The sequence below is a fragment of the Halichoerus grypus genome, chromosome 1, assembly GCF_964656455.1.
Source record: "Halichoerus grypus chromosome 1, mHalGry1.hap1.1, whole genome shotgun sequence".
NCBI lineage: Eukaryota > Metazoa > Chordata > Mammalia > Carnivora > Phocidae > Halichoerus > Halichoerus grypus.
Genome location: NC_135712.1, coordinates 36,374,812 through 36,402,399, shown reverse-complemented (window position 1 = coordinate 36,402,399; position 27,588 = coordinate 36,374,812). Strand labels below are relative to the sequence as shown.

Below are 27,588 nucleotides of genomic sequence, written 5' to 3'. Positions count from 1 at the left end.
ATGGGAGAAGATATTTGCAAATGACATATCAGATAAAGGGCTAGTATCCAAAATCTATAAAGAACTTATCAAACTCAACACCAAAGAACAAGTGATCCAATCACCTTAACAGGATTCTTGATGAAGGTAGCCGAAGGTGATCAGATATCAAGGGTGGAGATAAGGAATATCATCAGGTATCAGGGTTGATCACATATGAAGGATGGGTGCATTCTTACCATACTGACTTAGTAAGGCTTTTGCTAAAACTGGACTTGGCCTGCTTGAGAAGAGGCTTCTGAGAAGCCTATCTGAAGTTTGGTCAAGGAAAAAGTCTTTGTCAGTGGGTAGAGGATACTTGAGAGTAAGGCCTAGAATGAGTAATTTAATAACAGATAATATTTATTGGACGTTTAATCTGTTTCAGATACGATTAAGAGTATCTTGTTTTTTATTATTTAATAATTATAAATTAAATAATAAATTATAATAAAAATAAATTATAATTTTATAATTTGAGAGTTCAGCATTACTAGGAGGTAGAAGTAATAGTATACTTACTTTATCTTGGAGTATACAGAACTTAGATAAGAGAAACTTCTGCTCTCATCCAACCTGGAGCAACTGGATCAAAGTTACTCTCCTGCTCAAAACAAAACAAATCAAAGACCAGAACAAAGCAAACAAGAATTCAAAAATCAAAAATGATGCAAAATATATGAAACGGTTTTTCTAAGATACTGAGTATCAGGCAATGTAGGAAAGTGAGCCGTGAGAGACAGGAAACAATTTAAGTGAACCATAGAATGCTCTAGCTTACTGCCTTGAGAAGTTTCTTTTTTTTTTATTATTATTATGTTTGTTAATTACCATACATTACATCATTAGTTTTTGATGTAGTGTTCCATGATTCATTGTTTGTGTATAACACCCAGTGCTCCATGCAGAACATGCCCTCTTTAATACCCATCACCAAGCTAACCCATCCTCCCCTCTAGAACCCTGTTTGTTTTTCAGAGTCCATCGTCTCTCATCTCCCCCTCCGATTCCCCCCCTTCATTCTTCCCTTCCTGCTATCTTCTTCTTCTTTTTTTTTTTTAACATATAATGTATTATTTGTTTCAGAGGTACAGATCTGGGATTCAACCGTCTTGCACAATTCACAGCGTGCTCACCATAGCACGTACCCTCCCCAATGTCTATCACCCAGCTGCCCCATCCCTCCCACCCCCCACCACTCCAGCAACCCTCAGTTTGTTTCCTGAGATTAAGAATTCCTCATATCAGTGAGGTCATATGATACATGTCTTTCTCTGATTGACTTATTTCACTTAGCATAATACCCTCCAGTTCCATCCATGTCGTTGCAAATGTCAAGATTTCATTCCTTTTGATGGCTGCATAATATTCCATTGTATATATATATCACTTCTTCTTTATCCATTCATCTGTCGATGCACATCTTGGCTCTTTCCATGGTTTGGCTATTGTGGACATTGCTGCTATAAACATCAGGGTGCACGTACCCCTTAGGATCCCTACATTTGTATCTTTGGGGTAAATACCCAGTAGTGCCATTGCTGGGTCATAGGGTACCTCTATTTTCAACTTTTTGAGGAACCTCCATACTGTTTTCCAGAGTAGCTGCACCAGCTTGCATTCCCACCAACACTGTGGGAGGGTTCCCCTTTCTCCGCATCCCCGCCAACATCTGTTGTTTCCTGATTTGTTAATTTTAGCCATTCTGACTGGTGTGAGGTTGATATCTCATTGAGGTTTTGATTTGGATTTCCCTGATGCCGAGAGATGTTGAGCACTTTTTCATGTGTCTGTTGGCCATTCGGATGTCTTCTTTGGAAAAATATTCATGTCTTCTGCCCATTTCTTGATTGGATCATTTGTTCTTTGGGTGTTGAGTTTAAGAAGTTCTTTATAGATTTTGGTTAGTAGCCCTTTATCTGATATGTCATTTGCAAATATCTTCTCCCATTCTGTTTCTAAGCCAGTACTTGAGACTATAGGAAGGCCATCCATAAGGATTAGAGACGACAGTACCTGGCACCAAGGCTGGGAATAGTGCTTGTTATTAGGCTGTTTCCAGCTCACCTATTTTGCCTCAGTTGTCAAGCAGGCTCAACTACTTCCTCTTCTCTCAGGGCTTGGTTGTACACAAGCTTCATCATGAAATTTAAATATTTAGCATTATTTTAGAGAGTCAATATATGCTAGATAATTATTTCTTCCTCAAACACAAAATTTCATTTATCTTTTGCAATTTTTTTAAATTTTATTTTGAACAGTATAAATAGATAAATATTATAAAAAGTAATGTTCCTGTATTGTATTACATAGTAGAATTCATAGAGACAAATTTAGTGGCCCCAGTATAGCACCTATGTAAGTCCATGGAATGAATTTTGGATTTATATTTAATTATAAATTATATTTCATTTTATTTATCTTAATTTAATAGGATACTTATGGTTAACTTTTTCAATACATTAACCAGAAAACAATGTTTTCTCCCTTCAGAGATGTTTGATTTTAGGAACCCTGAAATACCTCCTTATACAGTGCAGTTTATGCCATGAGAATGAACATATATATATATATATAGAAAGAGAGAGAGAGAGAGTATGTAATAACATTGAAGGGGAAGATTATGAGAAGAGGGAGAGACAAAGAGGGAAAAAACGCACAAAGGTCCTTGGTTTCAAGTCCTTCTCAGGACTTCCTATTTGTCAAGACCTGTGTGAGGTTATCTGGCTCACATTGGGAGGCAGACCTCAAGGCCAACCTAGATGTGAAAGGAGTAAAACCCAATATTCAGCAATTTTGAAGTAGGGACAATAAGAATATATACAACGAAAAGGTATTTAACTGATAGTTCTCATCTAATAAAACTGTATGATTTCAAGGCTGTGCATTTGGTTTTTAACAACTAAAATTTTATTGTGTAAGACTTTCTTTTATATCTTTGTGTGTGTGTGTGTACACGTGTGTAGATAGATGGATAGAATGATAGGTAGATAAATATATGTATTTTACACTAGCAAACATAAACTCTGATGGATGGTTTTGATTTTTTGTTTCCTTTTAAAAGTTCTTTACAGCGGCTTCCAAATAATAATGAGTAGTACTAATACTAAATATTAAAATGGATTGTTTTCAGTAGTGAGGTTTGCAGTACATTTTTTTGTTTTCATATCCATAGGTTCATTCAAAATTTTTCCAACAGGTATTTTTTGAAAACCTACTATATGCCAGACAAAAATCAGAGATTGAGGTATAAACAACAGAAAAAATATTCTGCCTTCATGGAGTTTACATTCAGGTGAAAGATAACATACTTGTATGTTTGTTTTTCAAAGATTATATAGGTTTTCACAGATTCTGAACAAAGTCACTAAGTGGATATAGATTGTACGTTTTCTTTTTTTTAGTTAAAAAATGTAGCAATTTAGCTACATTTACTCTCATAATTAAGTTTTAATCAACTGTGTAATTGAGAACCCGATTCACTTCCTTAAACTCCAAAATTCCCACAATAATTGGTCATCTTTCAAATATCTTCTTTGAATTAATATGTATTTAAGACTATCTTTCAGTCATTTCTTTCTTTCTTTCCTTTTTTTTTTTTTTTTGTCCTATGCCCTTCAAGTTCTGAAATTAACTGGAGTCCTTTTGAAATTCAAAATAGCTCACATACTCAAACAACAATCCAAATAAAACAATAATAATTGCTTCTCAAAATACATGTCTCAACCCAGCATTTTCATCTGATCTAATGTTATCAGTGTTTCTAATTCATACTCTGCCTCGTTTCAAAAATTCACTGATGTCATTCTTTTTAGATCAATGGAATCTAGCAATTGAGTAATCAATCTAACTTTCCATTATTTCACAAGATGACTTGAGAAATACCTTGTGGCATATCTTTGGTAAAATGTTCTGGACAAACAACAACAACAAAACGTTGTCCTCCTTGTCCTGGATTTATATTAGTGTGTATTTCTTGAAAGCACCCATGGAGCTCTCTCTCAGAGAACACAGGAATATAGTTGAATAGTGAACTCATTTTCCTGGGTACATTCTAGTTCCCTTATTGAGTCCGAGACAATGAAGACATAATATTAAGTTTAGATCTCAAACATGTTTTCCATTCTACAAATCCGTGGAGTCACTGAAATCAAATTTCTCAGGGTATACAGAAAATAATGTTTTCTCATACTGAAGTCTTTTATTATACATACATGGAAGAAACATATGGCTGTGTTCCTTACAATTGAATTTCAGAAAGGCAAGTCAGGGTGCTTTTGGTATTACATTTATGTTTACAATATTCTTCTATCAATATAAATAGATTTTGCTTTTTTATATGTGAGCAGAAATTCCAGCAGTGGTGCAGTGGGTTGGACACACCAGTGCGACTGATCTATGCCATTACAGATGAAGCTTGAAAATGGATACATGACATGTTACTGATACCAATGTTATTTTCTTTGTGGCTCAAGAGAACTAAGTCCTCCAAAAGTCAACAAGATTTTTGTTTCTAATTGCTTATTTGAATGTAATGATTTTTAAAAAGTCACCATACAGTGTTACTTAGTATAAAAAATTAAAAATTACCACGAAATTTCTGACATTTCTCTTATTGAGATATAGGACCATGCCACTTCACTTTGAAATCAGGCAAGTTTCATGACTTCTCAGTGCAACAGAATATTAAGAGGTGGCCATCTGCCTGCGTCTGGACCCAGTCCTTAAGAGAGTAGCAGCTATGTGTCCTTTGGAATAACTTACTTTGTGATACTGCCCTTCAGAATCCAACTGCCATATCATAAGAAATCAAAATCGTATGGAGAGGTCATCTAGGTGTTGTAGTAGACAGCATCATAAGAGTTTCCAGACAATACTACATATCAACTGCCACATATGAGTAAGTTCTCTTCAGGTTCTACTTCTGAGAACACTTCAGACTGCAATATCTGACCACAACCACTTGATGTAACCCAAGAGAGAACCTCATAGTTGAGTTCAGTCAACCCAGAGAAGCATGAAAGAGAACAAATTATTATTTTAGCCACTGGATTTGATTTGCTTTCTTTGAAGAAGTAGATAATGAATACTAATCCCTTCATAATTTAAAATCTTTCAAGTTAGAATATTATGTTGATGAAATGGTCACAATAAAGCAAGAGACAGGAGATTTTTTTTTTTCCTTTCTGGTACTGTATAGATTCATTTTTTTCAAGGTTTGGGGCAGTATTTCTACCAAGTATCAATTTTCCAAATGTGAGCAATTTGTTATTACCCATTTAATTCATCAAAATAACAAAAGAGAGTTGATCTTTTCTCAGATTCTTTAATGCTATGCATCTCATTTCCCAAGGTTAAATAAGATTTTTTTTTTTTAAAGGCAACTCCTTGGATTTCATCCATTAAATTATATGAGTGTTCATCAGATTCTTTCACATTCTCATTTTGAATATCCAACCTATGGCATAGACTAATTTACCAGATTATATTTGTTCCTGCTAACAATTCTTTGTAGCTAACTTGCTGTGTTCATGGATCATTTTTATCAACATTGAATAATTGAGAATCACACCTTTTTCATTACCTCTGAAGGTTCACTTTAATTGCTCACCTTGTAAAATTCTTCTAATTCACGTGGTCCAAAGGCATTTATCCTTTAGTCACTGCTTTTGTTGCTCTAATTTTTTTCCCCAAGCTATGAACATTACTGGAGACCTTTTCACTTTCATTTGGATTAGTATTTTGGAATTTGATAAAGAGAACTTCCATACTCTCCACTCTCTCCACACAGTGAATGAAAGCCTCAAGCCATCATGTATTGAGGCCAAAGAATTATCACATCTTGAACCACAATCACTTTAAATGTTTGGCCCTTAAGACCATCTAGCAGCTGCCTCTGTCACTCTGTATTGACATTTGTTATAGCTGTAATATTTCTGAGGATTAATTCAGCCAGTTTTTAAATATTTCTCCACTGATTTGGGGTAAATATCCACACAAAAATTTTATTTTCAGTATTAACGTGGACTGTATTTCATCCTCTTTAAACTTGTGCAAAACATAAATTTGAACATCAGGGGGATACTCTTATCCTCTATAAAGCCCTAGAAAATCTACCATAATTCTTTCTTTCTGGGATGGAAGCCAGTCTTTAAAAATTATGCATTTAAGTTTCAGACAAGTGATCTAGCCTCGTGATTTCTAAAGGGTGAAGCATCATTCATTCGTCTAGTCAACAAATAATTTATGAAGTATGTGTTGTGTGCCATGTGCCATAGGTCAGGGTCTACAGAAGCTACAATACTCAGGCCATTATCAAAAGTCAGACAATAAACAAGTAAGCACAGAAACAAATTAATTTTATGTCTTGAGAAGAGCTAACTAGGAAATAAATGAGTTTTACGTAGAGCAATGTGATGATAATGATGGGCAGAGAATCTTAAATGTTAAAAAAGAACCCAGACATAGCAGGGATAAGAGGAAGTGCATTTCAGGCAGAATAAAAACAAGCTTTATCTATTTGAGCACTGAAATGGAGGATAGGATGGATAAAGTTTGGTGTGAAAAAGGGGGAGTGTTCTGAAAGTTGAAGAAGTAGGAAGATTTCAACCATATTAGGGATTATATTCCATAGGGATATATTTATATTTTGTTCCCCAGGCATCTTGGTAATTTAAGCAAATCAACACTTTTTTAAAACAATCTTACAAGTACATTTAGATCTTATTGTGTATGTATCTGTCAGGCTGGAGCATTCCTACTGTTTCTGTTGTATGGATAATGGATAGAGATGATAATGATAGATGATAGCTAGCTAAATAGATGATAGATACAAATAGGTAGATCTGTATCACTTTTTTATGGTCAGTAAAATTGCAAGATTCCTTAGATAAGATCCGAAATTTTATAATGCTGATATAGCTCCTAGAGTACTAGCACAGTGCTGAATATCTCATTGGTGCTTATAATTAGTGACCAATTGACTAAGTTGCATATGTTTTTTTAGTTTTATAGGCATTGTTACTGAAAAAAAAAGGTATTTTTTGACTGTTAAGCATTCACTTCTCCTTCTGATTAACTGAAGATTTAATTTGGGGGCTATCCCCTGTTGGCATATTCTTGGGAAAAGCTTTATGCTCCCTCTTCCTACCCAAGTAGAACTAGTGAATAGTCACATGATTTAGGCTCAGCCAACTGGATGTCCCCTTCAAGTTCTTTAATGCTCTAATACATGAAACAACAAATAGAAACAGTAGGATTCGAATTCATACACCACCAATTGTAGCATGCAAACCATTTTTCCTCTTTACTCTGGTTTACATTCAGTAGCTGCTTGGGGTGCTCCTTAAGCTTCCCACAGCATTGGTTCTTCGTTTCTGTGATTTCCCAATACCCTTAATAATAAACTTTTCTGTTGCCAGATAACCAGGTGACTTTTATGATATATTGGTTTACCTCCATACATAAACAAAATCTATTTACTTTTATATCTAAACAAATATCTATTTATCTAAATATATATTATATTAACATATATTAATATATAATATCTATTATATTAACAAAGGGGCTATTTATCAATACTATCTGAGAAAAAAAATGCCGACTTCAGTATTACAGTTTATTGGCAAAATAGGTTAATTAGTGGCTGTTAGTGTATTTGTACCAATACAGAATTCTGTAGTTCTAAAAGGCATATGGGGCGCCTGGGTGGCTCAGTCGGTTAAGCGACTGCCTTCGGCTCAGGTCATGGTCTCGGGGTCCTGGGATCGAGCCCCGCATCGGGCTCCCTGCTCCGCGGGAGGCCTGCTTCTCCCTCTCCCACTCCCCCTGCTTGTGTTCCCTCTCTCGCTGTCTCTCTCTCTCAATTAAATAAATAAATAAAATCTTTAAAAATAAAAAAAAAATAAAAAATAAAAGGCATATGTTTGTTCTGTAAAAGACAAACTATTGAATAGGTATATCTCTAAACACTTGGTTAAGTAGATATTTCAGAAGTTTAAAGAAGCAAATCTTGATCCATACTAATAAAAACTATATTTTTATTTAAATATTTGCATTTTGTTTATACTTAAAGTGAAGCATATAGGAGCCATTAGTTGTAGTCAACTAAAAGACCAAATATCACTAGTGTGATAAAGAAAGCGTAAGCCTTCCATCCCCACTATTCTTATTCCATCCACACTAATCTTTTCTCTGACATATATGTTTTACCCTATAAATTTCTTCTTGCAAATTTCTCTCTCTCCTGTCCCTCCTCTTAAAAGCAGATGAATTCTCATCTTCTATAGAATTTCTTTGACAGCTAGAATTGAGCACTCAAAAGTCGGAACTCATTTGGCATTTTAAATTTTTTATGTCAATTTGCAAGTATGATAAGTTTGGTGTTTCTGAGTCTCAGATAGAATATAAGTCTGTTGAGGCAGACATTATACCTTATTTTATTTTTTGGTTTCATTTACACAGTTTGCCCAAAGATTTAAGATGGTTATTAGAAAGATAATATAGACCTAGAAAAACAATAAGATACAAGGCTAAGTGAAAAATGAGATTTATTGGGTGACATTCTTACATAAAAGCAGGACATACCAGTCAGAAGAACCATTGTCTCTGACCTTCAGGTCTCCATAAATTTGCCAGTGCTTCTGATAATCCCTGAGCAGAAAGAGGACCTTGTTTTACATTCATTAAGAAATCTGTCTTTTTCTCCTCTCAGGGATTACTATACAGTCCTCTGCTTCTCCTCACTATTTTGAAAACTGACAACATGCTTGCCTATTTCCAAGTGCAAGTAACAGATCACCAGAGTCCTCCAATCCTGAGTAATTACTAAAAGACCGGGTGAATATCAAAAGTAATATAATTGGCTTTCCAGCCTCAGTAGGCTCGGGTTTCAGCCTGGGTCCATTTCTAGACCAGGAAAATTTAGCACAGTACTTTTAACATATTAGGAGCTGAAATGTCTGTAGGTTCAATAATAATATGTGTTGGCAGTGGTTTCTGAAAGCTTGTTTCATAGTACATTATTGCACACTCTTATTTACCTTATAATTTTTCCTTGTCAGTTACTGAATTGAGTATCCTTGACATATTAAGAGGCAGACCTGCAAAATGAGGTTTCCATTTTTACTTCCTACCTCTCTCCACAAGCAGTCCAAGCAGGACTTATCTTTCTCTGATTAGGTTCTGAATTTTTATTTCAGATAGGTAATAAAATGTTTATTTAGTCGAAAGTAGCAAGGACTTAGGTATGTTGTGGGAGACTTGAGATACAAAATAACTTGAAAGATGCAGAAAGTATGTGTATTAGTTTTCCTAGGGCTGCTGTTACAAATTACCACATACTGGTGTAAAACAACACAAATTTATTCTCTCACCTTTCTGGGGGCTGTACGTCTGAAATTGAAGTGTTGGGGGGCTATGCTCTCTTTGAAGGTTCTAGGGGAGGCTCTTTTCTTGCTTCTTCTCAGCATCTGATGATTTCTGGAAGTATGGCATTCCTTGCTTTGAGACGCATCACTCTAATCTCTGCCTGCCTTGTCACATGGCGTTTCTCCCTGTGTATCTTTGTGTCTCTTCTCATAAGGACATAGTGATATTGGATGTAAAGCTCATCTTAATTGGGGTGCTGCGTGGCTCTTGATTTCTGCTCAGGTCATGATCTCAGTGTTGTGGGATCCATCCCTACATCCGGCCGCATAGGGCTCCCAGGGGCTCCATGCTCAACAGGGAGTCTGCTTGAGATTTTCTCTCCCTCTTCCTCTGCTCCTCCCTCCCACTTGCACTCATCTCTATCTCTGAAATAAATAAATAAAATCTTTAAAAAAAATAATAAAGCTCACCTTAATTCAGTATGACCTCATCTTTACTAAATACATCTGCCAAAACTGCTAACAAACAACAATATGAGAAAAAAAAAGAGAGAGGGAGGAGGGAGGGAGGGAAGGAGGGAGAGAGAAAGAAAGAGAAAAAGAGAAAAGAAAAAAGTGTTGCAGAAGAAAAGTTGGAGGAAAATGTAAGAGCCTGTGTAGTTAGAATTGTTGGGAAAAATTTTTAAGTTGGATTGGTTTTATTTTATTTTTTTGGAAAGGGGGTGAGTCTTTTTGAACAGTTACGGTTTATTACAGAGGAAGAAAGAGGAGAGTGTAAGTTTCTATTTTGGATGATTCCCAGAGAATAGGAACTTGAGCTTTCACTGCTCATCCCTTAAGATATCAAATATCATCAAGATCAAATGTAGAATTCAGAAGATAACTTTTAAATGACAAATACTCATGAGTTAATAATATACTTTATGAATATGTGCTATGTATTATAAATGGTTATCTTCATCTGAGTAAAGACTGGATTATCTTTTTCCATTTTCATAACCAAGCTACTTCTTTTAATGTCACTTCATAAAATATTAGATTGGCAGATACCTAGAATTTAAAAAAAAATTATATTAGCATGTTGATGCTTGAGAACATTTACAAAATAGAGATTTAAAAAGATACCTCCAGTTCTACCACTTAAACACAAAAATTGTCTCCATTATTTAATATCTGGTATCATTTTATTAAATACACATATATTTAAAGTAGTGGTTTCAAGCTTATTATTTTATTAGTTACTAAGTATAACTATAAACTTTAAATTAAATTTTAAATTGTTTAATGGCCATAAATATAATTTTATGTCTTATAATTGTTAAAATTTAGGAAACAATAGATTAATCTTCAAATTCAGTTTGGTTTTACTGTAGTTTTTAAATCCTCTTATTTCAATATTCTTTTAATATCATTTAACAACATATTCATGGTGTAGTCATCAAGTGAAGGAATGACATTTGTAACTAATTTGAAATTCTGATATTTTGTTCTTTATTATAGGTCATTTTCACAACAAAGAAATTTAGTTTTTTACCCATATGGCATTCTATTTTTTCATCTTCTTATATAAAACAAGAAAGTTAAGGATACTCAACTGACCTTATTTTCATGTTTTAAAAAATATTTCTACTTTTATAGTTTTTAATAGAAGACATCTTACCTTGTACTGTGAACAAAAAGCTGTTCTTTAAACTGCTTATTTGAGATAATGTCTTGAGATAATAGATTATCATACTATTTTAAGAAATAATATAGAGAGGTCCCTTGTAGCCATTACCTGTTCCCCCAATAGTATTATCTTACAAAATTATAGTACTTATCACAACCAGAATAATAATATTGGGATAAATTAAGATGGAAAAAATTTCCATCATCTCAAGGATCTCTCATATTGCTCTTTATAACCGTGCTCACTTCTGTCCCACCACCACCCATTCCTTAAATTCTGGCAACCACTAATAAGTTTTCCATTTCTATTATTTTTTCCGGTCAAGAATGTCATTCTATAAATGGAATCATATAAAATGAAGCCTTTAGGGATTGGCTTCTTTCACTGAGCAAAATTCTCTGGAGATCCATCAAGTTTATAAATGTATCAATAATCTGTTCTTATTTATTTCTGAGTAGTATTCCCTCTTATGGATATAACAGTTTGCTTAGCCATTCACCACTTGGAGAACATCTGGGTTGCTTCCAGCTTTTGGCTATTAAGAATAATGCTTCAAAAAATATTCTTGTACAGGTTTTGATGGAAACATGAATTTCATTTCTCTGGGATAAATGCCCGGAGTGTAACTGTGGGATTGTATGGTAGTTGCATGTTTAGTTTTTTTTTTAAAAGACTGACAAATTGTTTTCCAGAATGGTTATATTACCTTACATTCCCATCAGAAGTTTATGGGTGATCCAGTTTTCCACTTTCTCTCTTGCATTTGGTGCTGTCACTATTTTTTATTTTAGCTGTTCTGATAGGCATAGAGTGACATTTCACTGTGGTTTAATTTGCATTTCCCTAACAGCTAATAACATCGCACATCTTTCCAGGTGCTTATCTTCTGTTGTGTATTCTCTTCTATTAAATGTCTCTTCACGTCTTTTGCCCATTTTCTAATTAGATTGTTTTTTTTTTCACTGTTGAATTTGGAGAGTTCCTTATATATTCTAGATACTAGTATTTTGTTGGATATATGGTTTTCAAATAAATTTTTCCACTCTGTAAATTGTCTTTAATTCTATTAACAGAGTATTTTGAATAGCAGACATTTTTAATTTTAATGCAGTTTAACTTATCACTCTTTTCCTTTTATTAATTATGCTTTATGTCTTAATTATAAGAACTTATTACCTGGCTCTAGATTCCAAAGTTTTCTCTCTCTTTTTTTATTAACCTCATAGTCTCAAATTTTACGTTTTATGTTTAAATCTATGATTCACTTTGGGTTAATTTTATATAAGGTGTGATATTTGACTGAGGTTTTTGTTTTTTGTTTTTGGCTTATGGATGTCCAATTACCCCATTTATTGAAAATACTGTCCTTACTCAATTGAATTGCCTTTTTACCTGTGTCAAAAATTAATTGAGAATATTGGTGCGATATGTCCGAATTCTTTGTTCTGGTTCATTGATCTATGTTTCTTTCCCTCTGTCAATACCACAGACTCTTGATTATTGTAGCTGTATAACATGTTTTGAAATTTAGTTGATTGATTTTTCCTCTTTGTACTTATTTTTAAATGATTTAGCTACACTTATTTCTTTGCCTTTTTATATAGATTTTATGATAAACTTGCCTATATGTACAAAAAATCTTGTGGGAATATGCCTAGCAATTCTGTTAAATCTGCATATCAATTTGGAGAGAATCAACATCTTTTACTATTTTGAGTGTTCCAATCCATGAACACAGAATGTCTCCCCATTTATTTACATACTTTATTTCTTACATCAGCTTCATGTAGTTTGCTGCATACAAATTCTAAACAAGGGTTGTTAGAGTTATATTTAAGTATTTCATTTTTTATATGGTTGTAAAAGATACTGGATTTTTCATTTCAATGTGTATATGTTCACTGCTAGCATATATTAATACCATTTTTAAAGAAGTAACAGATTTGGGAAACCCCAGCAAGATAGTAGACTAGCAAGCTTCAGTCCTTATTCTTCCACAAAAGCATTAAATAAACAAATAGAGACTGATGGAAATAACTTTATAGGAGCTCTGGAAGTCTGTCAAAGACCTACAGCAATAAAAAAAAAAAAAAATGCCCAACCAAGAAAAAGCCATTCAAAATGGTAGGGACTTTTGTGAGGTTTCTACTCAGACTTGCCTAAACCATTCTCCATGATGGCTTGGCATGGTTTCGAGGGATTGAACTCTGCAGTGTATTAAAAGGATTATAAACCAAGTGAGATTTATTCCTGGAATGAAAGGATGCCTCAGCATACTAAAATCAATCAGTATAATATACCACATTAACAGAATGGTGAAAAACAATAACAAAAATACCTGATCACCTGAATTGATTCTGGGAAAGCATTCAACAAAATTCAACACTCTTTCAGGAAAACAATTAACAAACTAACAATAGAAAAAAATTACACCAATATTATAAAGGTTATATTTGAAAAGTCCTCAGCAAACATCTTACTCAATGGTGAAGAGCTGAAATATTTTCCAGTAATCCTGTATATCAGCAACAAGACAAGGGTTACTTGTTTTTGCCACTTATATTCAACATAGTAATGGAAGACCTCACCAGAGAAATAAGTCTGGAAAAATAAAGAAAATTCAAATTGGAAAGGGAAAAATTAACACTATCTCTATATGCAGATGATATGGTCTCTTATGTAGAAAACTGTAAAGGCTACACACACGCACACCTATTAGAATAGAAAAAAAAAATTCAGTAAAGTTGTAGGATACAAAATAAACTCATAAAAAATCAGTTACATTTCTTTTTTTTTTTTAGATTTTTATTTATTTATTTGAGAAAGCGCGCGCACGCGAGAGAGAGAGCACATGAGAGGGGGAAGGGTCAGAGGGAGAAGCAGACTCCCTGCTGAGCAGGGAGCCCGATGCGGGACTTGATCCCGGGACTCCAGGATCATGGCCTGAGCCGAAGGCAGTTGCTTAACCGACTGAGCCATCCAGGCACCCAAAAATCAGTTACATTTCTATACATGAACTATGAAAAATATGAAAATGACATTAAAAAATCAATCCCATTTACAGTAGCATCAAAAAAGAATAAAACACTCAGAACTGAATTTTACCAATGAAGTAAACAACTTGTGTACAGAAAACTACAAATTGTTGCTGAAAGAAATTAAAGAAGACACCATCAAATGGAAAGGCATCCCACGTTCATTGATTGGTTGATTCAAATTCCTTAAGATGTCAATACTACCCAGAGCAATCCATCATTCAGTTGAATCACTATCAAAATCCCAGTGACATTTCTTGCAGAAAAAACTCATCCTAAAGTTCATTTGAAATCTCAAGGGAATCTAAGGAGTAGCTAAAATTACCTTGATTGAAAAAGAAAAACAAAGTTAGAGGTCTCACATTTCCTGATTTCAAAACCTCCTACAAAACTACAGTAACATGATAGTACATAGTACTGACATAAAGACACCACATGGAATAGAATAGAGATCTCAGAAATAATTCTTCACATATATGTCCAAATGATTTTGACAAGGTTGTTAAGATTATTTAGTGGGGAAAGAACAATTTTTTTAACAAATGATTTTGGGAAAACTGGATATCCACATGGAAGAGAATAAAGTTGGGCCGTTACCTTATATGATATACAAAAATTAATTCAAAATGGATCAAAGACTTAAATAAGAACACTAATACTATAACAATCTTAGAAGAAAACACATGGGATACCTTCATGACATTAGATATGGTGATGATTTCTTGGAAATGACCCGAAAAGCACGGCAACAAAACTAAAAAATAGATAAATTGAGCTATGTCAAATGTAAAAACTTTTGTGCATAAAAGTACATTATCAACAGAGTGAAAGGGAAAGGAAGGGAAAATATTTGCAAATAATATATCTGATAAAGATTGAAATAAAAAGAACTCTTATGACTTAAAAACAAAACAAAAAAACAAACCCACAAATCTCCATTTAAAAATGGGCAAAGCAGGTGCCTAGGTGGCTCAGTTGGTTAAGCATCTGCTTTTGGCTCAGGTCATGATCTCAGGGTCCTGGGATCGTGCCCCACATCGGTCTCCCTGCTCAGGGGAGGGCCCACTTCTCCCTCTCCCTCTGCTGCTCCCCCTGCTTGTGCTCTTTCTCTCTCTGTCAAATAAGTAAATAAAATCTTTAAAAAAATGGGCAAATGATTTGAATAGATGCTTCTACAAAGAAAATATATAAATGGCCAAAAGCACATGAAAAGATGCTCAAAATCACTAATCATTAGGGGAATACAAATCAAAAGCACAAACAGATACCACTTAACATCCATTAGGGTGGTTATTATTAAAACACAAAACAAAACACAGAAAGTAAGTGTTCACTAGGATGTGGAGAAATTGCAACTTTTGTGTATTGTTGATAGGAAGATAAAATAGTGCAGCTACTATGGAAAAGGATATGGCAGTTCCTCAAAAAGTTAAAACTAAAGTTACCATGTGATTCAGCAATTCTACATCTGTGTATACCCAAAAGAATTGAAATCAGAGATTCAAATAGATATTTGTGTACCCGTGTTTATAGCAGCCTTATTCATATTAGCCAAAAAAGGTGGAAGCAACCCAAGTTGCTTTCATTCATTGATGGATGGAATGGATAAACAAAATATGTTATATACACGCAGTGGGATATCATTCAGCCTTTAAAAGGAAGAATTTTTGGCACAAGCTACAAATGGATAAACCTTAAAGAGATTATGCTGAGAGAAATAAGACAATCATAAAAGGACAAATTCTGTATGATTCTACTTGTATGGGGTATTAGTCAGGGTTCTCCAGAGAAACAGAACAATGGCATATCCAGTAAGCTGGAGAGTCAGGGAAGAATTGATATTGCAACTCAAATCCAAAGGCAGTCTAAAGGTAGAATTCCCTCTTCCTTGGGGGACGTCAGTCTTTTTTCTCTTAAGGCTTTCAATTGATTAGATAAGACCCACTCATATTAAAGAGTAATCTGTTTTATTCAAAGTCTAATAATTTAAATGTTAATCTCATTTTTAAAATACCTTCATATAAACATTTAGACCATTGTTTGACCAAACATCTTGGTACTATAGCCTAGCTATGTTGACACACAAAATTAACTATTACAAGTTCATCTCTTATCAATTTGGGACCCATATACATTTCTTTAAATAATACCTAATCTCCAAATAAAGACAATAACAAGGTCATACTTACACCTAACATGATACAACAATCCTGTGTTTTCAGCAGTTACATCTTGGAATCAATAGCATTTATAAAGTATTAAAGTGTTTGAACTTTGAATTTTTAAAGTTTTTTTTTTTTTTTTTAAGGAAATTCTATGCCAAACATGGGGTTTGAACTCACAACCCCTTGATCAAGAGGCAATTGCTCTACCAACTGAGCCAGTCAGGCACCCTCTAAACTTTTACACTTTATTTTATTTTTAAGGATTTATTTATTTATTTGAGAGAAAGAGAGAGAGAGCCCACATGTGTGCATGGGAGTGGGGGAGGGGCAGAGGGAGAAAGAGAATCTCCAGCAGATTCTCCACTGAACGTGGAGCGGGACTCGAGGCTCGATCTCACAACCCTGAGATCGTGACCCTGAGATCATGACCTGAGCTCAAATCAAGAGTTGAATGCTTAGCTGACTGAGCCACCCAGGCACCCCAAACTTTCACATTTTAAAGAGTTATTTATTGTTTTAGAGAGAGAGAGAGACCTGGAGGGGAGGAGCAGAGGGAGAGGGAGAGAAAAATCCAAGCAGACTCCATGCTGAGTGTGGTGCCCAACACGGAGCTCGATCCCCCGACCCTGAGACCATGACCTGAGACCAAACCAAGAGTCAGATGCAACAAACTGTGCCACCCAGGCGCCCCTGGAACTTCGACATTTTAAACAGCAATTGTATTGGTTCCGTTTTTCTCTTGGTCTATGACCTGAAGTCTCAATGGACCTTTAGATGCTTATTTTTTCTAAAAGAACTGTCTGAGATAATCTTCTCCTTTGCATGCACAATATCTGCTATGTAATTTGTGCTAAAGGTGTATGCTAGGAAAAATATGGATGAGAATGACATTGTATTCTTCTCACTGTTTCATTCCATTGCTGCTATACTCATTCCATTTCTTAATTGATTATATTCCTATTGAAGACATTCTAATGTCTTTCCATTACCTGTAGAAGATCATTTAAATTAATTAATTTGTTATTCCAGGCCTTCCATTAGGTTAAAATATATCTTCTGATTTTACTTTTACTGATTATCTATTTATAATAATCACATTGATGATGATGCTGACAGTAATAATAATAATAAATGTCCAGCCATATATAACATTTGTCAGAAATTATTCTGAGCCCTTAACATGTATTAAAATTTTAATCCTCATTTAAATTTAATCCTTATTTAAATTTAATTTAATCCTCATTTAATTTAATCCCTATTCAAAGAGGCAGATACTATTATATTCACCACTTTATATAAGAGGTAACTGAAACAAAGATTACTTAAATAACTTGTTCAAAGTCACAGAGATTGTTGGAGGAGGTCATAAAGAAAATGTGACCACCAGTTGACCCGCAAGCTGGGCCCTTGATATTGGAGACTCCCTATCCTTGGGATGTGTGTCCTGCTTGCCTTCCCCACTCCCAGAAGCACCTCCATGTATATGTCTTGAGATATAAATGTGGTATTGAGGCTATCCAGACAGGGTATATGACTGAATACAGTTAAAGCCTCTATATGAATGTTGAAGATTCTGGTGGGCAGGTGTGGAGATCTACCGGTCTTGTGGCCACCTGACTTAAGCCTCATAAGTAATTCCCCTGGCTTATTAAACCTGCTGCCTACTAATCTGAAGTGGTCTGCCTTTTTCTGTGGTCTGTCTTTGCCCGCCAAGTATGGAGGCTAGTTTCAGATTATACCCAGGAATTGCCAGAGGAAGTTTCTCTCTAGCAGAGATAAAAGTTAGCTGAGCAGGATTTGAAGAGAGCATTTCTCTCCAGATTTGTGCCATTAACCTCTACATTCAAATGCCTCTCTAAACTGAACATTTGCTGTATATTATGAGTATGTTAAAATTTACTATTTTTTTAAATCATATATTCTCACTCTTTAATGTTTTACAGTGAAAATCCTATGAGATTGTTAAGTCTTGTCAAGTTTCATCTTTTCCACAAAACCTTCCATAGTCTTAAGTTTGAAGTATTGTCTCCTCTCCGGTGATCATGTATCTATTTTAACATTATAGGACATATTGCTTTCTAGCATGGATCTTAATGATTTATAAAAATATTCAATTGACTGTAATGTTTTTTGAAAGAATGTTATTTATGTATTAATTTTCTTAACTCTACACAGCTAGCAGTTACTAATTCTCCGTTCCTATCCTAAATCTCCTTTCTTTATCTTTGTTGATGGATTAACACATTGTAGTGATAAAATTTTCCTCTATCATTAATATTCTGTTTTGCCTTTATTACATATATTTTTACATTCTATAAACTACACAATATTATTTTGAGTGAAAATTCTTAATTTTGGTAGAAATGCAATTAATTGGATGATGGAACTATAAATTGGTTAACAACTACTAGGAAATAAATCACTTTAGCAATATGCATAGAACCCCCCAATGTGTTATGTCCTTTATCCTGCTAATTTTAAATTTTGGTAATATTCCTAATCCTATTCTGGAATATTATCAGAAATGGTAAATACAGAAGAGTTTATACATAGACATATAAATTATAGTATACTTTCTAATAGTGGAAAATTACAAACAATCAGAATATTAAGCTAAAAAGAAATAACTACATTACTCCTCATTTTTGTTACTATTCTGTCATCAAAAACATTTCTAACAAAGATCATTAATATTATGCAAAAATTAACTATACTTTCTAAGTAAAGTTATGCAAGATATTTATGAGAGGCACTCAATATTTTTTCAACTGTCAAAAATATTTTTAAAACAATTATTAAAAGTCAAAACCATTAATAAATTGTGTTTTCACCAGGATTAGCTCTTGACTTGAATCTTGACTTGATTTTCTCCAGTTGAGGTGAATTGCCTTTTCCATATAGATGCATGTTATAGTATTTATTAAAAAAATTTAAATATCTCTTAATCTTATCTTAAACAATATCTGTGATACTGGGGGTGGGAGAAGAATCTATGTTTTTTATTGCTACCTTCAGTTCCCGTAAGAATTGGTCATACAAAAGTTGAATGAATATATTTTGAATGAAATTAATTATTTGCTATAGTACTTCAATGAAGAGATATCTATGGGCTGCCTCAGGTTTCTAGAAAGTGTTAAACTTCTCGTGATATTTAATCTAATAATCACCAACAATAGAATGAAAGATTTCATCACAACCAATTATTAATTCCCTTTCCTTTTCACAACATTCATTCTGCCCACGTTTATCAAAGGGCAACTATCAGTTGTATGTATCTCTCAACACTTTAACCTAACAGTAAATACAAAATACAGACCGAAGTAAAATGTAGGCCACAGTTGATGCTTCTAAACGTATCTTAGAACAAATATTAGAAAAATACCTACTTCTGAAACCATGAGAAAAAATTTAAGCAGAAACATGTTGATCATTTCAGATGTTTATTCTTATTTTTTGTGGATGAAAAGGACACAAATGTATTTCCTTATAATAAACTTTGTTCCTTCCCCATCTATTTTCTGTAAGAGTTTTTATATAATTGGTTCCATTTTTTAAAAATTGGATACAGTTTATAACCATCTGAGCCTGATATTTTCTTTGTGGGAATAACTTGATTATGACTTCTTTTTTTTAATATATAGCTATTCAGACATTCTATTTCTTTAAGTTTGGTGAGCTGTATTTACTAGGAATTGTCTATTCTACTCAAGTTATTGAACTTACTTGCAAAAAGGTGTTCATAATATTTTTCATTTTATCCTTTTTTTTTCATTTTTACAGTTTTTATTTAAAGTCATATACAAGATTACTTTATTTCTGCATCTTCTCAATTGTTACTTCCTAATATTTGCCCTTTTCCTTTCCTAAACTTTGCAAAATTTGGTTTTATGTTCAAGGGTCATTTTGTGGTCTTTATTCAGTTTTAGTCTAGTGATAACCACCTTGCTGGGGTGAATGCCCATGTGGACAGTCATGCCATTCGCCTTCTCTCACTGCACTCGTTCCATGTAGATGATGTATTTCTTCCTGTAAACCTAGATTTCTTTGCCAATTTGCTGACCTTTGTAGTGTCCTCACATAACCTGTACTTCATCCTCCTTTGGGATGGGCATGGATCAAACACTGTTCTTCTATCTCAGCTGTTTGGAAAGAGGGGAAGACAATCTTCCTGTGAATGTGGGAAGACTTAAATGTCTTTTACAGTTCTGGCTTTTGGTCAGAAGTTACAAAAGGACTGAACTTCATTTTAGCTGCTGGCGCTTCAGCCATGGCCACGAAAGGGAAGAGCTCACTTTATCCTTTTAATGTCTGTAGGGCCCATGGTGATACCTATCCCCTCTTACATTTCCTGTTTTCTTTTTTCTTTCTTTTTTTGCTGAGTTTCTAAGGGGTTATTTGATTTTGTTAAACTTTTCAAAGTACCAAAATTTTTGTTCTTCTACATTTCCTCCAACACTTGGTATGGTCCATCTTTTTAATTTTAGCCATACTAGTGAGTGGTAATAATTAATTATATTGAGCATTTTTGTATGTTTGATTGCAATCCATATGTCTTATAACAGCAAGTAATGTTTAATGAGAAGATAGCAGCAGTGCACATGCATTTTGATTTAATTAGAATAAATTATTTACAAAAAAAAAGGAAGGACAGATATTAAATACAGAAATAGTATTTTTAAAAAAATTCTCAACAAAAGCAGTGAATTGTACTACTTAGAGGGAGAGAGAGAAGAGAGATGGAGAGAAAAACAGAGAAAGATTGGATATAAGATAGATTTATTGCTGTGCTTTGTTGAAGTGCTGAAGGGAGGCTGCCTAAATTATTACCTTGATATATTATATTTGTGTATGTAATTTGTGTATGTATATGCTAAGGTATGTTTTATTAATAATTATATACATTTGCATGACTAATTTACAATTTTTATCTTCTTTTTGGAATGTTTCACCTGTGAAACCTAGACTATAATGAGACTATGCTAACCCTTATTTTTTTTATTTCATTTCCAAGTAGTTTCATGTGCATTTTTTTCCTTATAAACTACTTCCCTAATACCCTAAGTTAATTTATTTCTAAAATATGGGACTTTCTAAAGCTGAAATAAACTTCAGATGCTTCTAACTTAAGATAAGTAGTTGTTAGTAATTTTGGTACAAGATGTTAATGTTAGTTATGGTATTTATTTTTCTTTAGGCCAAGATTGATTTCAGCCCAACTACTTTTCAAGTTTGACCTTAAAACAGGCCTTTTCAGGAACACTGATAACTGCATTCCCTGTAGAGGTGAGGTAAGTCCCAGGAATTCATAAAATATGGCTTCATGAACTGTGCTTCTGAGCCACTTGAGGAAGATGAGCAACTGATGGGCCATGTGCCTTGTTGATAGACTTACTTGGTTTCCTGTTGTTCCCACTGAGCTCTTAAATTTCATTTATTCTGAAGGACTTTGGAGAGGGATTAAGTCTGCCTGAAAGCAGCAGTGGTAAATCAGAGGGTAAAAATAGAAAAATCATATATTCTTGCATTATTGGTGCTTGATATTTCCTGGAATATTGATGAATTGACTCAAATTTATTCACTGATGACTATCTTACGTCTTTATGCCTTCTTCTTTAGACCTTATGCCTTCATGATACATTTTCTCATTTGGTTCACTGTTCAGCTTCTAGACTGTCCAGTGACCTAATTAAACCTTAGATAATATTTTCTCCTTCCTCTAAAATGTAATTGTATATTGATATTAATAGTTCATCTGTTACCCTCTGAAGCAACACAGAATAAACCTAGACTCCTATTCATGTAGAATGTATTAAATGATAACAATGCAGTGATCAGATTGTCCTCTAGGTCTTCTTTTCAGACTAAAGTTGACCTGTTTCTTCAAATTTTCTTAACCCAGCATGATTTCCTACAGTTGGGGGTCACCTTTTCTGAGAGTATTCCACTTGGTCACTGTCCCTTCCGAAGTATATATGAAGGGTTCTCTTTTCTCCACATCCTCACCAATGTTTGTCATCTCTTGTCTTTTTGATGATAACCATCTCAATAGGTATGAGGTAATGTCTCATTGTGGTTTTGATTTGCATTTCCCTGATCATGAGTCATATTGACCATTTTTTCATGTGTGAACTCTTGGCCATTTGTATGTCTGTTTTAGAAAAATGTCTATTCAGTTCCTTTGCCATTGTTTAATCAGATTGTTGGGTTTTTTGTTTATTTGTATGAATTCATTATATATTTTGGATATTAACCCTTTATCAGATATTTGATTTCCAATTATTTCTCCTGTTTCATAGTTTTCTTTTTATTTTGTTGTTTCTTTTGCTATGTAGAAGTATTTTAGTTCAATATGTCCTGCTGATTGATTTTTGCTTCTGTTGCTTGTGCTTTTGGTGTCATGTGAAAAAAATTATTGCCAAGACCAATGTAAAGGAGATTTTTCCCTGTTCCCCTACCCCAGGAGTTATACGGTTTCAGGTTTTATGTTTAGGTGTTTAATCCATTTTGGATTAATTTCCTGAGTGGTGTAAGATAGGAGTCCAATATCATTTTTCTGTATGTGGATATCCAGTTTTCCCAACTCCATTTATTGATGAGACTCTCCTTTCCCTATTGAATATTCTTGGCTTCCTTGTCAAATATTAGTTCACCATATATGCAAGGGGTTATTTTTGGGCTCTGTGTTCTGTTCCCTTAATCTTTGTGTCCATTTGTATGCCAGTCTTATACTGTTTTGATTACTATCACTTAGGATGGTTTGAAATGAGGAAGTATGATGCCTTCAGCTTTGGTCTTTTGTAGTTCCATACAAATTTTAGGTGCACTGTTGATGGGAATGTGAATTAGTGGAGCCACTGGACTATTATTCAACTATGAGAAAGAAGAAATTCTAACATTTGCAAGAACATGGCTGGAACTTGAGAACATTATGCTAAATAAATCACATGGAGAAAGACAAATATTATATGATATTACTTTTGTGTAGAATCTTAAGGAAAAAAGCTAAACTCATGGAAACAGAATAAAATGGTGGTTACCAGGGCTAGGGGAGCATGGTTAAAGAAATGGGGAGATACTGGTCAAAGGGTACAGATTTCCAGCTATAAAAGAATAAGTTCTGGGGATCTAATGCATAGTATGGTGATTATGGTTAACATCACTAGATTATATACTTGAAACTTGCTAAGAGAATAGAATTTAAATGTTCTTACCACAAAAAAGAAATGGTAATTATGTGATAAGATGGAGCTGAAGGTAAGGTAATAATCATTCTGCAATATATAACGGTATCAAATTTCAGGTTGTTTATCACTTACACAATATATGTCAATTATATCTCAAATGAAGCTGGGGGAAATATATATATATATATATATATATGAACTCCTCAAGAAATACTTCAATTAAGTTCTTCAAAATCCCAGGTAAAAAGAATAGGTTGGGGATACAGCACCACCATGCAGTCAACATTTTAGAATTAAACAACCAAAAAAGATACTTAAGGACTGACACATTTGAAGGGCTTACTGATTCTTAAAAGCATTGCATTTCTGAGAAAGGAAGCCTCAGTAAGGGTTATTAGTATCTGGGAATGCTCCATTAAGAAAGTGGGAGATGGGCACCTGGGTGGCTCAGTTGGTTAAGCGACTGCCTTCGGCTCAGGTCATGATCCTGGAGTCCTGAGATCAAGTCCCGCATCAGGCTCCCTGCTCAGCGGGGAGTCTGCTTCTCCCTCTGACCCTCCCCCCTCTCGTGCTTTCTCTCTCTCATTCTCTCTCTCAAATAAATAAATAAAATCTTTAAAAAAAAAAAAAGAAAGTGGGAGATGAACTAGAACTTGGAAGATGAGTAGGTTTTCATAATGACTTACAGTGGTATTTAGTAATAGGGAAATATATTTCAAATAAAATAATCCTACTCTTTGTCCCTTCTGTTTGATGTTTATACAAGTGAAAAGTGAGGAGAGCATGGACTGGCATGTGGCAGCACAGCAGGTGCTAAACAAACACAACACATTGTGCTCTTGCACTAAATATCATGAAAAAACACCTTCTCCTACTTTCCATATGAATAGAAATGTATTAAATTATGGATTACCCTCTTAAACAATATGATAAATTAAATACCACATTTTAAGTATATATAAGTATATGTATACATATATTTATACTTTCATGTATAGGTTTAGATTTTTAATAAAATGATCAACATGGAATTTCACAGGCTTGTATGAAATTTTATAGTGGGTTTTATAGTAGTTAAGTAATTAGTCAAATAAATCTTCCTCAAAATTATTGTGCATTGTAAAGTTTCCTGTGATATAAAAAATAAAATGTCAATGATCCTTGAATTTTCAAAGAATAGATGCAGCATACACAATATATAAAAATGCTAGCACTTTACTAAAAAAAAAATAAAATCAGTGAGCCCAAGGAAACTTAATGACAAAATATAAAAATACTTTTTATTATTCTAGAATTAGGACAAAAGTGTCAGATACATATCAGTTAAGTGATAAGGATACTCTTAGGCTTATCATTTGAAAAAACTTGTAAAGCAAGGAATATACTACGTATAATACAAGCAGTCATCTTTTGTCTATAGAGATGCTGAGTAATGTTCTTGAAAGGTTGAATTATTTGCACAGAAACTATCAGGACAATCCAAGAAAATTCTTTAAATTATTTCAGTGAATTAATGCTGGAGTTTATTTTGTTTAAGATACTGCTTGCAGCACATTGGGGATTTCATATCTCTGGAATATAAAGAAGCCTCTGGCATTTTCGTCCTCTATTGCTACTTCATGTGTGCACACATTTCCAGAAGGAGAGTGCCAAAATCTAGTCAAATGGTTGAAAATAATGAGCAAGAGTGAAAGTACATGATCACCATCTCAAAGAAAGTCTCTTTCACACTGACATTTAGGCAGTCTGAACTTCAATATACTCCATGGGAAAAAAATGACAATTTCTTGATTGATGAGGAGTTGGTGATGTAGAAATAACTGTGGCAAGTTCTGGCCAATAATCTCAATATATGTCTTTCACAGTTAATAAAATTTCAAAACCTGAGATGTCGTAGTAAAGTGATTGTAGCATGGTTCTTGGATGACGGGAAGAACGTTAGTGAACATCCTTTAAAATGTGTGTTTTCTTGCCAGATTTTTTAAATAGTGTTTTTAATTTATGTATGTTGCCGATAAGAAAAATGCCAAATTTCTTCATCCTTTAATAGTATCGACTTATTCCCCCGCTCTACTACCACCCAGTAGTTAAATTTTAATGATCTATGTTATTTGTTAGAGGTATTTTCAGTAAATTAAATCTATCCATAATTAAATTTTTTTTTCAGTTGAATTGTTTCAATGTTTCAAAATTTCCCCCTTTAAGACTTTAGCCAAGTATACTTGACATATTTCACTGTTCCTATGTTTTTAAAACAACAGGGACTAATCAGAAATTAAAAGCAGCTGTAAACACTCAGACTCAATAATTTTCTCAGTCACTGAATTCAGTGCAGTTAAAGCTAACAAATAGTTTATTACACTGTGGTCAACATTATAGTAGCAGGTTCTCATTGTTGGATATTAATTTAGGAATATTCCCCCACTAACATTTTTGTTATGTTTTAAAAGCTGCCTGCAGAGAAGTTTAGCAAGAGTGAAAGTACATGAAATGCAGATTTTTTAAGTTCCTCTCATAAACAATACCGTAAAAGGTGATGAATTGTTGAAGCAAGTTCACAAATCCTATTTACTATGATGTTACAGAAGAATATTATTGACGGCAACATTTCTGTTGTTACTAACCCCAGCTCCTAACCTAGTTTCTATGGAAAGTATATTCAGAATTCTCTCAGAGAATGCTGGTCTGCTTTTACCAAGTAAACAGTGGGAATGGAAACTCCTGGGTTGCTTTGGCAGTAGGAAAAGGATTCCAGAATGAGCTTCCCCAAGGTGACATCTTTAGGTGAACAGAGATTGGACAGCAGAGTATTGGGTTGCAGGAAGCTGAAACAGCTTATTTATTAATTATACTTGTAAAAACAACAACAAAAAAACTCCAAATGAGAATTCTTTTTTTAATTTAATTTAATTTTGTTATGTTAGTCACCATACAGTACATCATTAGTTTTTGATGTAGTGTTCCATGATTCATTGTTTGCATATAACACCCAGTGCTCCATGCAGTACGTGCCCTCCTTAATACCCATCATCAGGCCAACCCATCCCCCCTCCCCCCTCCTCTCTAAAACCCTCAGTTTGTTTCTCAGAGTCCATAGCCTCTCATGGTTCGTCTCCCCCTCCGATTTCCCCCCCTTCATTTTTCCTTTTCTTCTAATGTCCTCCATGCTATTCCTTATGTTCCACAAATAAGTGAAACCATATGATAATTGACTTTCTTTGCTTGACTTATTTCACTTAGCATAATCCTCTCCAGTTCTATCCATGTTGGTGTAAAAGTTGGGTATTCATCCTTTGTGATGGCTGAGTAATATTCCATTGTATATATGGACCACATCTGCTTTATCCATTCATCTGTTGAAGGGCATCTCGGCTCTTTCCACAGTTTGGCTATTGTGGACATTGCTGCTATGAACATTGGGGTGCATATGGCCCTTCTTTTCACTATATCTGTGCCTTTGGGGTAAATACCAAGTAGTGCAATTGCTGGGTCATAGGGTAGCTCTATTTTCAACTTTTTGAGGCACCTCCACACTGTTTTCCAAAGTGGCTGTACCAACTTGCATTCCCACCAATAGTGTAAGAGGGTTCCCCTTTCTCCACAACCTGTCCAACATTTGTTGTTTCTTGCCTTGTCAATTTTTGCCATTCTAACTGGTGTAAGGTGGTATCTCAATGTGGTTTTGATTTGGATTTCCCTAATGGCTAACGAGAATTCTTAAATGTTATTGTATATTGACATCTCCTGCTGCTGTCTGGCTGCCTGGAACCACACTGTTGGGTCAGCCTTTTACAGAGAGTGCCTCACATTCCAAAATAGTTACTCCAACTTACCATAATAAAAACTGGCATTCTTCCACAGAAGATGCTTTAGGATAATGTTTTGAGAAGAGACTGGTAAAAGAAATTCACAAAAATATTTGAAGGCTAATAGTATATAATCTTGTATTTCACACACTTTAGTCTATAGCTGAATGATAATTTCAGAGTGGAGTTTGTACTTGTAAAAGGACTTATGTGAGCACCACTAAAAAAAAAATTGTACCATTAATATATGTAGCTTAGTTATGTACAAGGGGCATTCTAATCCTAAAGTAATAATAAGGTGATGCCTTGAAAAATAAAGAATGAGAAAGAATTCAACACT

The 27,588-nt window shown here is 34.1% G+C and overlaps 1 long non-coding RNA gene and 1 pseudogene across 1 annotated transcript in view; one reads left to right on the top strand and one right to left on the bottom strand.

The window, feature by feature from the left end:
* LOC118545667 (uncharacterized) overlaps positions 1-27,588 on the top strand; it is a 495,275-nt gene that overhangs the window by 214,669 nt on the left and 253,018 nt on the right. The window contains exon 2 of the long non-coding RNA XR_013443114.1: positions 21,453-21,546. This is a non-coding gene — a long non-coding RNA (uncharacterized LOC118545667). The remainder of the gene's footprint in view (positions 1-21,452; positions 21,547-27,588) is intronic.
* LOC118545658 (large ribosomal subunit protein uL24 pseudogene) lies at positions 19,870-20,503 on the bottom strand (annotated as a pseudogene).